Source organism: Selaginella moellendorffii, unplaced genomic scaffold, assembly GCF_000143415.4.
Source record: "Selaginella moellendorffii unplaced genomic scaffold, v1.0 SELMOscaffold_12, whole genome shotgun sequence".
In the NCBI taxonomy this organism is placed as follows: Eukaryota; Viridiplantae; Streptophyta; class Lycopodiopsida; order Selaginellales; family Selaginellaceae; genus Selaginella; species Selaginella moellendorffii.
In genome coordinates this window covers 297531-311204 of record NW_003314273.1, presented here as the reverse complement: position 1 = coordinate 311204, position 13674 = coordinate 297531, and positions in this window count along the sequence as shown.

Below are 13674 nucleotides of genomic sequence, written 5' to 3'. Positions count from 1 at the left end.
ATTCCATATTTAGTAAGTTTAAGTTAGTCCTAAAGACTACTCCCTAATACTAGGGTGAAAGCCCAAAGTATGCATTCCCCAGGGGGATTGCTATAGGGGGTTCCAAATGTATAGTAAGAATAGTAGGTAGATTATGACCTAAGGTATAGTCTAGGTCCTCACCACCAATGTAAACAGTATGCTTTGCAACAGCAGTCTTCTCCGTTGACTCTTACTCAACTGTGGTGGATACTCCCCTGAGCTGAGAAACTCATACATCTCTGCAAACCATTCCGGCACTAGCTTTGTAGAAAAAATAGGGGCATCGGGAAGATTGTCGTCAACTCCCTCTGGACTCTCCTCCGCTAAGGATAGCCATGACAGATGATCTGGCATGCAGTGGCTTCTTCCAGATTTCAGCACTATTCGAAACTCAAACTCCTGCAGCAGCAGCAACCATCACATAATCCTTCCCATTTTACAAGGCTTTGTCATCATGTACTTAAGAGCCTAGTGATCTAGAAAGAACACAAACTCACAGCCAAGCAAATAGTGCCTGTACTGTTGCACTATAAAGATCATTCCCAATCCTTCACGCTTTGTAGCTGAATAATTCCGTTCCGCAAGATTGAGCTGCTGGCTGCTATACCCAATTGGGTGATTTTGTTTTCCCATTTGTTGACACAGTACCACACCAATTGCCATACCAAACACATCCACGTGCACATGAAACTCCACCTTCCAGTCCGGCATCCGCAAAATTGGGGCTTGTAAGAGTGCCCTTTTCAACTCCTCAAAACTAAGCTGACATCTTGGAGTCCAGTCAAAACTGACCCCCTTCTTCAGCAGGCCAGTCAACGGCTGAGCCTTCTCAGCATAACGTCGAATGAAGCGGCAATGATACCCTACATGGCCAAGGAAAGACTAGAGCTCCTTCACTGTTGTTGGCGTAGGCAGCTTCATAATAACCTCTGTTTTTCCGGGATCCACCGCCATTCCCTCATGGGAAACTATCCGCCCCAACAGCACCACGTGAGTGACTCTGAATTGGCATTTAAATGGATTCAGGGAGATTCCAAACTCACTACACCACTGGAAACACTTCTCCAACAGCTCCAAGTGCAGCTCCTCACTCCCAAAAACACTGAAGTCGTCTAAAAATACCTCCATAAAGCTCCGCATGTATGGTTGGAAGGCTGCTGTCACTACCCTCTGAAAGGTAGCAAGAGCATTACAGAGACCAAACGGCATCACTCGATATGCGTAACACCCCCACTCGGTAACAAATGCCGTCTTCAGCTGATCCTCGGAGGCTATCTGCACCTGGTTATAACCGTTATATCCATCTAGGAAGGAATAGAGCTCATGCCCCGCCACTACATCTAACACCACATCGGTAAATGGCAAGCAGAACCCATCCTTGATGGTTGCTTCATTCAGCTAGTGGAAATCCACGCAAACTCTCAGCTGTCCATTTTTCTTCAATACCACCACGATCGGTGACAGCCACTCACTATATTCAACCTCAAAGATAAAGCCAACTTGTAAAAGTTTCTCCAGCTCCTCTTTCACACGTTGTGAGTATGCTGGATTCATCCAGTATGCTCGCTGCCGTACTGGAACTGCTTCTGGTTTCAAACATATCCGGTGTTGAGCCAACTACTGGTCCACTCCCCGCATATCTCTATAACTCCAAGCAAAAATGTTTCTATATCGCTTGAGTAGCTTGAGCAACAGCCTTCTTAGGCTGTGGGACAACCGGCTACCCAACCTGACTGGTTTCTGATCACCAGGTTCCCCTAGATCCACTTCTTCCAACTTGGGCTTTTCCACATAAGAACTCACACCCCCACCTCTAGGCAGCACAGCTGGTTGCTCGTTGATATTTGGCACCTCCTCTCGAGCTGCCTCTGCAGAAAAATGGGCTGGAAAATCCCCTCTACAGTCACACTTGTCTCCCATTTCCACCTTAACCATGCCACAGCTGATCTCTATGCCTTGAAGCCAATGCTCCAGCCTGTCACTCAATGTACCATCTGCCATTGGTGAGAGCAGCAGCTGATTGTACCTAGAGTTTTCCAGAGGAATTTCAGCACGCATTGCATCCACCGGTGCCTCTTCATCTTCACTTGCTCCTAAATCCAACGAATTACTCTCTGACTCCCCACTCACAGATGCTGAACCACTTGTAGTATCACTACTATCATCCACTCCATCCAATGGCTCCACCGCCATTGGGGTCAATTCTGGCTTGTGCTTCATAATGACTCTCAACGTACGAGTGTTATTTCCATCTCCCAATGTCAGCAATCCTGTCCGCCAGCTCTGTTCAACCTGGGCTTGTCGCAACCACGGCTGCCCCAGCAGTAACGGATATGCCAACCTTGGCAAAATCCATCCGGAGCACCAGATTCTCACCTACAACTTCAAACTCCACTCCGGCTTACTCCAGGAGGATGACAACTTTATTTGACTCCATTTGTATGCTAGTCTTGGCATTAAGATGCTAGAAGCTCTAACTGTTCTAACATCATTCCATGCTTCTATCCCTTTGTTCTTTGGGCTAAACACTTATGAGTCCTTCTATGCTCTGGTTTTTTTGCTCCTTCACTCTTTCGCTACAAATTTGAGAGTTTGGCTTTGTTCTTTCATTTAGTGGCCCAAGGCTCTGAAATTTAAGTTTCATTCCACTGTCCTTGAACATGTGGCATATGGCACATGGCATATAAAGGGTTTAAATTTTGTTTCATAGTTATTCTATAATAAATCACCATAGGATAAAGGGTGAAAACCACATGTGCTACAATATAGCCATTTAATATGAGTTTCTTCTCTCCTTTCAAAATAGCTTTTCAATGACTTCAAACATAGTACATGGAGATAGGGTCCTTGGAATGTAAGTGCTCATTGGATGGTATGCAAGGCTATGGCCAAAGCCTCCATCATCAGAAATGTTATAGGTAGATTCAAGAAGGCTGAATTATATCATGTGGATCCATAGTGAATACCATATCATAAAAGCCATTGAAAATATAAAAGGTATTTTTATTCACATAACAAAGAAAGCTCTCACCTTTTTTAATTTTTTGCATATAGATCTCATCAATAACAATGACCACTTGGAGCCATTTCTTATTGCCATGAGCTTGGGAGCAGATGTTGAGAATTTGATCATTGTTGAAAAATATCCACAACTAGACATTTGCCTTGCACTTAATAATTCCTAAATAAAACCTCATAAGCAACAATAATTTGTCTTGTTGCCTTATAGGGCATCTCTCACCAATTATTGCAAATGTGACTTTAGGTATTAAAAGATAGTTGCCAAGTTGAAGCTAATTTATAATATCTTCAAAGAAAGCATTTGAGTGCAATGTTGCAAAATAACTGAGAGAACAAGAAAAATAAGATGCTAAAGAAGCAAAACTTTTTGAAAACCAAAGTAAGCAATATGAAAATAAAAACAACACTAGAAAGAAAACAAGCAGCTAAACTCAAATATAATCAAAAGTAACTCAAATCTCACTAGAAAAAACATAGGAGGACAATATATGGTAGGAGTTCATTGCAACTTCAATGTGCCTAGACAATGCAATTGGATCTAATGAGGAGGTTTTTATTAGAAATAGTGACAATTTGAGAACTCCCATTTAAGTACAAATGATCATAATTCTTTTTTAACTGAATATATAATCTATTTATATATAGAAGCTAGATAGATCCTTGAAGTGATAGCTAGCTACAGTACCTTTGATTGCTGATCTTCCCTTGTTAAGCCCCAATAAACTCTAGATATGGGTTCGGTTAAAGTGATTTACGAGTGATCAAAATAGTCATTTCAATATAATGTTTAGGTTTTTATTAATCAAATTCTATTGAGAATTTCTTTTGAAAAAAGTTGCTAGAAAACTGTGAAGAATCTTCTCCATTTGTATATCTAACACCCTCTTTCCATGTGTTTTGCTGGTGGAGAGTGTGCCATTGACTCAATCTCTTTCTCATCATGCCCTAGTGCCCTAAATCATCAACTCTCAGCAGCAGCTCATGTACCTGACACTCTCGGGAAACAGGTTCAGTGGAAAGATCCTGGCTAGTTTTGGAAGACTTTCAGTGCTTAAGGGCCTAAACTTGACAAGGAACAGACTATCTGACTCAATTCTGGAGACTCTCGTCAATCTTACTAAGCTGGGATACTTCAACGTTTCTTACAAAAATCTCTCAGGAACAATCCCTATCTCTCAAACCCAAGTGTAGCTTTAATATAAAAGGAATGAAATATTTTGGAATCAAAATATTCCTCGCATCTAGGCAGCTACTTAACAAGAGTGTAAACAAGGTATTTGTAAGTGTCTTTAAGCAAGCAAGTCCATAGCCATGTTGCTAGGTGAAAAATTTACTATTAGAAGGCTGTTCTTCAAGCAACTTGGTGGTCTACAAGGTGAAACAAGAGCATACATGCTGCTAGAACTTGCAATGGCAAAATCTCTATGCAAGTAAGAAAGTAATAAATTTTTCTTTGTTGAATAATCTTTGTACAAAACTTTAGAATTAGGTTTTCAGAGTTTCTATTCCTATTTGAAAATATTCACAACATCTTTTGTCGGTGTCCAATATTAGTTTATCAATTCTAATAACAAGTGGCAAAATTATCAATTAAGAGTAAATTACACACAAATGACTTGATTTAATAAAGTGCCAGCAGGCTTAATTTGTTTTTAATCCATTTGGCATTAGTTTACAAGATAAAAATTGAATATATAGGAGTAGGATCATCTTTCAAATTTATTTAATCATCAGTAAATCTTCATTATGAAAAATGTTTTGTTCTTTACTTTATTTTTTCTTTCATGCTTCATTGATACAGATTGTGATTTTAAAAATGGGTATAAATGTTACTCAGATTTAAAATGTAAAAAAAAATCATGCTTTCCAGGTAAATTTGATCACTAAGAAACATTAAGTAATATAGTGAAATAGGTGATGCAATTTTACAACTTGATAATGGTAATAAAAAGCAAGTAAGGTCAGTAAATAATAACTATTAGCTGTATAATATATAATTTTATCTTTATATTAGGTGGCAGTTAGAACTAAATCTGGTGAGATAAGTTACTCTGATATATATGCTTTTGGGCATCAAGATCCTACAGCTTATGAGGAGTTTATTAATATAATTATTCAAAATAACAAAAGTATTAAATTATCACCCTGGCATTTTATACCAACAATATCAAAAACAGGTAAAGCTTCTTAGTATTAATATTAATAAGATTTTTATTTACCATATAGGTTCGTATATATATAAATATGCAAATGAGGTAACTAAAACAGATTTATTACTATCTTTAGATGGGAATTAAAATAATATTAAACCTTATAATATAACAGGTAAAACTTAAAAATATATATACTTGTTTTAACTTTTTATATACTTAGAAATTCATACTTTAAAAAAATATGGACTTTATAACCCATTTCCATTATTTGGAGATTTGATTATTGATGATATTATAGCTTCACCTCATAGTGATTGGTTTTTAGATGATTTATTAAGGTGGTTTAAATTGAGCTTTTTATTACCTTATATATACCAAATTATCTTATTTCCCATTCAGGTCTTATATAAAATTTTAAATAATAAATTTTATTTACTCCTTCACACTTTTATAACAAGCAAGGGATTAATAGTTCATCAAATTTTAGGTGCTGCAATATTATATATGCTTATTTTGAAAACAAAAATAAGGAACTAACAACTTCACAAGAAAAAGTTATACAGTATTATATTTAAATCATTTGTTGTGCTTTGGAAAGCTAGAAAAAGAGAATAATATTTAGAAATAATGACAATAGTTTCTTTCTTTCATATTATTTAATAATAATATTATTTCTGATGAGATATAATTTAAGAAATATCCTTTTGTCAAAGGGTGTATCAGTGATCACCCTAGTGATTGCAAGTGCCCCCCTCCACACACACTACATCACAGTTTATTGCTTTCCAATCTCCTCCCAACTCAGTCTAACTCCTCCCTCACTCTCTCATTATGCTTTTTTTTTATCATTCCTTTCTTTTTTCCATGGTTTTCTTCCTATATTTTTCCTTTTTTTCTTTTAGTATACCTTGCTCTTGACTCTCTTAAACCAAACTCACACTCTCATAAACCCAAGAGCAATTTTGATAGTTTTTTTTTCTATCCAGTACTCTTCATTTTTTCTTTGTATTCATTTTTTTATCCCTCTCCCTATCAATATTTTCTTAAAGATTTAGATAGTCTAAAAGAAATAAAATGATATGCTACCTTGTTTAAAGCAATTGGTATGATCAAGTTGCATGTTGTTTGCTCATTGCAGTTATATTGATTTGAAGGGAAATTGTAATTAGTAATTTCCATTTATATATGTTTCTTTCAATATAATGATATTAATTAAAAATTATATCATTATTATTCTATTATGGTATTTAGTTCATCAAAAAAAATTACTTTAAATTATTTGTAACTTTTAAAAAGTATTTTGAATTAATATCAACATGTCATTTATTTAAACCATCTTACCTCTTAACAAAGTTTATATGATACTGATGAAAATTAAAACTTATCTTGAGAGGTTTTTGATAATACTAATTATAGATCTTATCCTTTTAGGATTCTTAACAACAATAAGAAAGAAAAATTAAAAGAATCAAGAATAATATATTTCAAAATTATTGAGAACATAAATTTTAAATGTTAATTTCAGCCCATATAAGATTTTTGGCAAGCTTGTATTGGCACTGCTAGCACCATGGCACTCTCTCTTGGAACCACACTATTATCACCATGGTGGCAGCTTCTTCTTATCCTAGGATCCAGATCCAGAGCACTCCTCACTATGATGCCTCTTTTCTCAAGATCTTTGTCTCCACCAAAAGCTCTAGAGTGCTTTTATTTTATTTTCCAAGTGATGCATTAATGTCAAAAGTCTTTGCATGGCTGTAGCCATAGTGCTGTGGCAAGGATTTTTGTGACTCTCTTATTTTATAACAACCCTCCACTTCTTGTTCTCGCTATCTTGGTTATATTCCAAAGGGAGCTGTTAGAGTAGCTTAGAGCCATGACAATAGACAAGCCATGGCCACGGCTGCCTAGCCATTGCCATGGCTTTTGTCACAGCTGCCTAGTGGCTGTGGCTATGCAGCCATGACAAAAGCCTAGTAGTTATAACCATGCTACTGTGATGAAGCTTAGCATAGCCCTTATTATTGTACATAAATATTTATTTTTATAAATCAATACTAACAAGGAATTCAACTATGCTGGACTATATAGAAATAAGTATTGGAAGATGTTTTAATAGGATAGAAAACGTTTAAACAATCCATGAAGCTAGTGTATGATGTAAATCTATCTAACATGCTACACATGCACGTATACACAAACACATAAAAAAAAAAAAGAGTTAGTGCATATTACATGCTATATGTTGGATATCCATTTGATACATTCTATAGGGTGCTCTTGAAGTAGATTATTTACTGTTTTTTATTTTTTTAAAAAACTATCAAAAGAGAAAACTAGGAGCCAATAGCATTAGTAAAATCTCTAATTGAGTGAGTGCATCAAGGGACTTCTTGGCTACACTATGTTAATATTAAGAAATTCATATTAAGATTTACCTCTAGAGAGGCTTCGAATCTAATGGGATTTATTATCATGAAAATATGGGTGAGTATACATAAATCTTAAATTTGCATGGCATCCAAGTCAGATTTCAGATTAATATATGGTTGGTAATTCAAGAATTCAGTATTTGATGTAATTAATATAAAATTTTATATTGGGGATTATATTACTTCATAATTATAATTGAACTAGAGAAAGTTTAGCACACATAAATTTAGAACTGAACTCTAAACCCTTTACACTACTAAATGAGGGTAAAGTATGCACTCAAATCCCCTACTAGCAAGATTTATAGAAGACCACACCCAAAACGTTATTGCCATTGCAATAAAGCTTCTAATGTTTACACCACACATAAAACTAAGACACATAATAGCTTCTCAAAATGGTGAATCTTCTGACAAGAAGAAACTCAGTGACAATGTATAATAGCTCTATAAGTTTAAATAAGGTTAATCTCAACTTTCCATAAAAGATCAAGAAAAATCATCAATCATAGCCTTCCATTTCTAAGAACATCAGTCCCACTTCAAGCCCCACTCCACCCCACCCCAACCCACTCATTCAGCTACTTTGATTTAGCTATTTCTAGAGATGTTTCTAGAGCTAGCCAACAATTCATTTTACTTCATCACAGCCTCAACTTGTTGAAGGAGATCCTCCACAAGACTCTACATAACTTCATAGGCTTTATTAACATATTGACATACAACATTATATTTGATATCCTTATTATCATTTTCTAAATTTCAGCAGTTATACTTTATCTTGTTCAAAAGTATTTAGTTAGATATTACTATCGTCAAAATACACTAACACCTTTATTGGTAAATAGTTTATTTTTTGGGTGTTTTCAACCTATTCTATGTAGCCATATAAATATCAATGGATAATTCATGGAAATAACAAAATGAAGGACCATAGCCTCATATTATAGCAATCGAACATCTTTGCAATTGTAAATAACATAATATTTTTATAATCTTCTAAATTTAAACTTCTTGGGAAGTCACTTAATCCAGTACTACTCAAACCCAAGGATGTTTAACCCCAAGTATCTTAAGACTCTAAACCGATTGGAAAAGAAAATGTACTTTTATTTATGGGCCCTTTTCCTTTATATTTAAACTTTTGCAAATTATCTTTCAAGTCGTTCCTTTTAGTTGCTTACAATCTATCACACTTCCTTACAAATTCACACCTTTATATGCGGAAGTTAAAACTCACAAATCTCCTAAGAACCTTGCTCTTTTGACACCTTAAATCTTGGGTCAAGCCTAGCCTAAGAAAAATGGACACACCACTCAATCAAGCTTTATGATTTGTCTTAAATTCAAATATGAGATGGTAAACTATACATTAAACTAATATTGGAAAATAAAATAAACCCCATTTTCATTAAAGTGATACCCACACTTTAGTTTAAGACTATCAAAATCATAATCAAAAGTGATTAAATTGATTATTTACTATTTCAAAACCTTATACAATATAATCAGTAAATATTACAATGAAAAATCAATTATATTTAATTAAAATTATCATTAACTATATGGCAATATGAAAAGCTTACATAAGGAAAAGATCTTAGAGATGCAAAGTATGATAGTGTAGATATAAACCTTTTATTTATAAAAAATAAATAAATAAGATTAAAAAAGAGAATAAAGGCAAAATATAAGGTGGAAAATCATTTCGACGAGTTAGCCCATTAGACATGCATCAAGGAATCAGGATATTAAAGATTTTGCCAAGGTGACTATAAAAAAGAGATTTGGAATGATTAGCCAATCATGAACTTCATTTAGAGGCAAAATACTTTGCTAGGGAAGTCAACATGCAAGGTTGAAACTCATAAATATTCCCACAAAGCCCTTCTCTTGGTATGCATTGATCTCACCCAAATACTAAGAATCTTCATTATAAAATAACTACATGGCAATAACAATCAACGTTAAGAAAATGGGTTAAGACAACATTGTTAAAACTTAAAGAGCTAAAAGAAGTCATTGTATAGTTCTATAAAGATGTGATCTGCCAATATAGAGCTCTAGAGGTGATGCTCTTAGACAATGAGCAAAAATGCATGGTAGAATTTTTTGGTAATTTAACACTTGACAACTTGGTATATTTGCCTAAAGCAAATGGACTAGCAGAAAAGTTCATAAGAACTTTAATAACTTTTATCAAAGCCAAGATTCAAGAAAAGAGAGTAAGGATTGTGAAATTGAAATGTATAATTCCTTTATACTTACTAAGATATAGGTTATCATTTTTTCTCCCAAAAGATTTTGACTTTTTGTCATGGAAGCATCCCCTTCTAATTCTCTCCTATGTCTTATTTCCATACATTTCACATGAATGTATGTTATACACCTCTCTTATTGCAATGCATAAGAATCCATTAAAACCCAAAAAGCTCTAATTCTTGTTGTTAACATTTTAGAAAGTGTAAAGTGATGGATTCCCTTTCTATAGTAAAAATTGAATAAGAATTGGTGGAGCTTCATATCCCATTTAGCCAACTTCTTTATTACTTCATGCATTTCAAAGCAAAGTGATTTGTTTTTTACCAAATAATGCCTATATAGATAATGCCAAAGTTCTTTACACATAGCCCATACCATTGCACATTATGTAGGAGTATAATTCTCCTGGTGCAAATTAAGCTTTTTATTACTGTAATATAGCACTTGCTTTTTCAAAGTTTCCGTCTTTGAAAATTTTCTAACTTGATTTAAAAGAATTGCTGTAATAGTATACAACTGCTAGTTTGTTTGGATGACAAAGGGAAGAGAAAAGTTCGGCATGCCTAATATTAGAGATAAAACAAATAACTTTTTAAAATTCCCAAATGCTTTTTCCTCTTCCTATGTCCAGATATATAACTCTCCCTTTTTAGTAATTGCACCAATGGATATACCTCAGTTGTAAACTAGAAAGTCATAAAACAATGATATTCAATGGCCATTACATCTCTTCTATAGCCTATGTCTTATTTGGATTCAACTTAATTCCTTTATTTATTTTAAAAAATCCCAAAAATTCCACTTTCCTTGTGAAGAAAATACATTTCTTCACATTCGACTTAAGCTTGCTTTGCTCTAAAGCTTTTAGTACTTGATCCATATGCCTAAAGTGATCTTCCACAAAATCTAAATGTATCAAGATATCATCAAAATAAAGATGAACATAAGTATTGTGGGGTGTCAAGATTCCATTCATCATCCTTTGAAATGTTGTTAGCATATTTGATAACTCAAATGGCATCCTAGTAAAATTGAATAATCCTCTTGAGTCATTAATGTTATCTTTTCTTGTTGCTTGGATGAAGTCCAACTTTCTAAATGAAGATCAATAACCCTAATTATCTTCAACATTGCATTGGATAAGCAGCTTTTGCTATATGTCATTTAGCAGTTTATAGTTGACACATATCCTTAAAAATACATCAAACTTTGGCATTAGTACCATGAAAAAATACTATGACAAATCTAAAAGCTCCCTCACCCCTACTTGAAGCATATTGTTCATATTTTTGTGAATCACCTATATTTTCACCTCAAAATACTGATATGCTAACCTTTTTATTAGAGATGCTTACTTTGTTAACAAATAGTGTCTATCAAGCTTCCACTCAGACTGATGGGATGCCTTACTATTATACTTTATGCCTTTTAAATCAACTTTAGATTCACCATCCGGAATATTGTCTGAGAACCCACTCATTTCATCCTCCTCTATTGAACCCTTCGCAAATATCACCTACTTTTTTACAACTTAAGTTATTATAAAAAAAAATTATTTCCTTTCTGCAACCTTCACCTACATAGTCTACAAAGAATGTGAACCCAGCTCTGTGATCACTCCTAGAGGTTGCGAGTGAGACTGGTCCGCCATTCGAACACGGAAATGGACCGGTACCAGAAAATCCAATTCCAACTTTGTCACCATCTCCTCTGGCATAATGTTGATTGCAGACCCACCATCGATCACGCAATCTCTCAGATGTACTCCACTGATCTCTCCATTGATAACTGGTGCATCCATGTCAATCATGGGCCAGGCCGCATTCACCACCGCCTCCCTATGTTGTTTCACTGCGGTGGTGACCACCTTTCATAAACTTGGAGCTAGTTGTAACAGCTGAGCAAAAGTAATGCTTTGCCTTTGCTGCTCCAAATCCTGCAGGATATCATAAGGCTTGGTCTCTAGATTCAGCACTTTTTTGTACTTCCGGCGCCTATCCGAGGCACACTTTCCAGCTTCTCTCTTCTTACCCCACATCTCCTCAAAACTGCTACTGAGCTGCACCGGTGCAGGCAACCCTGCATCCACCAGGATTTTCTCAAAAGCACGCTTTTCCCTTGGACTAGGATGTGCTGGATCAAGATCTCCCTTGGCACTACCCTTCTCTGGAATTTCCCCTATCTGAGAGTTAGGGTTTCCTTCCACCTGAACAACCATAGGACCTTATTCCACCTCAATAGGACTGCCACTCCTCGACTCTTGTTTTTTTCGTCGATTCTCCCTTGCAATTTTTTCTGGATCTGGTGGCCCTTCAGCAGCTTGATACCAACCATGACCCTGCCGGTGGTGATTTCGTGTTTCCACACTCCACACAGGCACCTCCGGCTCTTCAAGTGGGTTGTCCACTTGCACAAAAATCGCTTTTGAGTCAACCACTTTCTTTCCCTTATCCTCTCGAGTTGGAGTTCTCTGATGCTGTTGAACAGGAGCCTGCTACATCTGCAGCCGATATGGACACTGTTCCTGGGGATGCAGCCCCTGGGTCTGACAAATTCCATAGATTGGGCTGTACCCCACTGGTTTTTTAGGGTTTGGACAGTTGGGTGCGATGTGACCTGCCTCCCAACACCTAAAGCACATGATTGGAGCTCTTGGCCTTCTCGGCTGCATGCCTGATTGCAAAGCAAAACCACCCTGTTGAGGCATTGTTCCCGTCTGTTGAGGCTGCATGCCATAAACCGGATAGGATTCCATAACCTGTGCAAGCACTGGTTGAGCGTAATAACTTGGCACCACTAGATTGAACAGAGCTTGTAGAGTCTGCTGGATCGGAGAAGGCTGCATCAGCTAAGCACCCCCCGACATCATTCTCTGCCTTTGGAAGCAATTTTCCACCGTATGATTCGTGCGGCGACAGAAACTACACCGAGGTCAAGAAGACTGGCTTGTACACTCGTTGGGGTAATGCCCATACCTTGCACTTCACACACCAAATATCCGGTCGATCCACCATTGGCTTGGCTGTACTTGCCCCGCTGCAGAGAAAATTCACCTGCAGTTCTGCCATCTTTCGGGTAAGAGATTCAACCACATCCTCCTTTACTTTTGCCAATTGGGCCTCGATATTTATTCCGCTCGCTCTAGGTGCAGGCATCACCGGAGCTGCTGGTACTGCTGGAATCTCCACTGGAATCAGTGATTGAGCAGTTGGAGTTGAACTGGATGCCATGCTTGGAAACATCACCACTGGAATTTGTCATGCTGCTGCTCCCAGTCGCGCCTGCTCCCAAGTAGCAGCATGTTCCACTGCCTTCATCAACGTTGTCGGCTTATGAATCTTGGTACAATCTGGAGCTGCCAGAGGACGAATTTGGTGTTTGAGAGGTTGGTGTGTGGTAGAAGTTATCATCTCGAGTTGGAGCCTAGAATATTCGGTCTGCAGATATTCTGGAGGAATAAGGCAGTTACAAGGAAGAAGATTTGGAGGAGAGTGGAAGGGTTGTGATGGCGAAATAGAGAGTGAGAAGGGATCCAGTCGCAGACAGGGTGACATGGAATTCGCGTGTCAGGCGAGCAGTCCAGCAACTCAATATAAATCAGGAGTAGGCAGTGGTTACTACCTGTCCGACATGCGGCCAAATTTGGTACCGTGCCATGCGAGAGATACTGGAGGAGCTCTTGAATCCAGAGATTACTGAGCCTACATCGACCTGATGTATTCTTTTCTTTGATGAATAAAGGAGAGGTTGCAGTTTTCTCTTGCTTGGGGGTTTCTAGGACT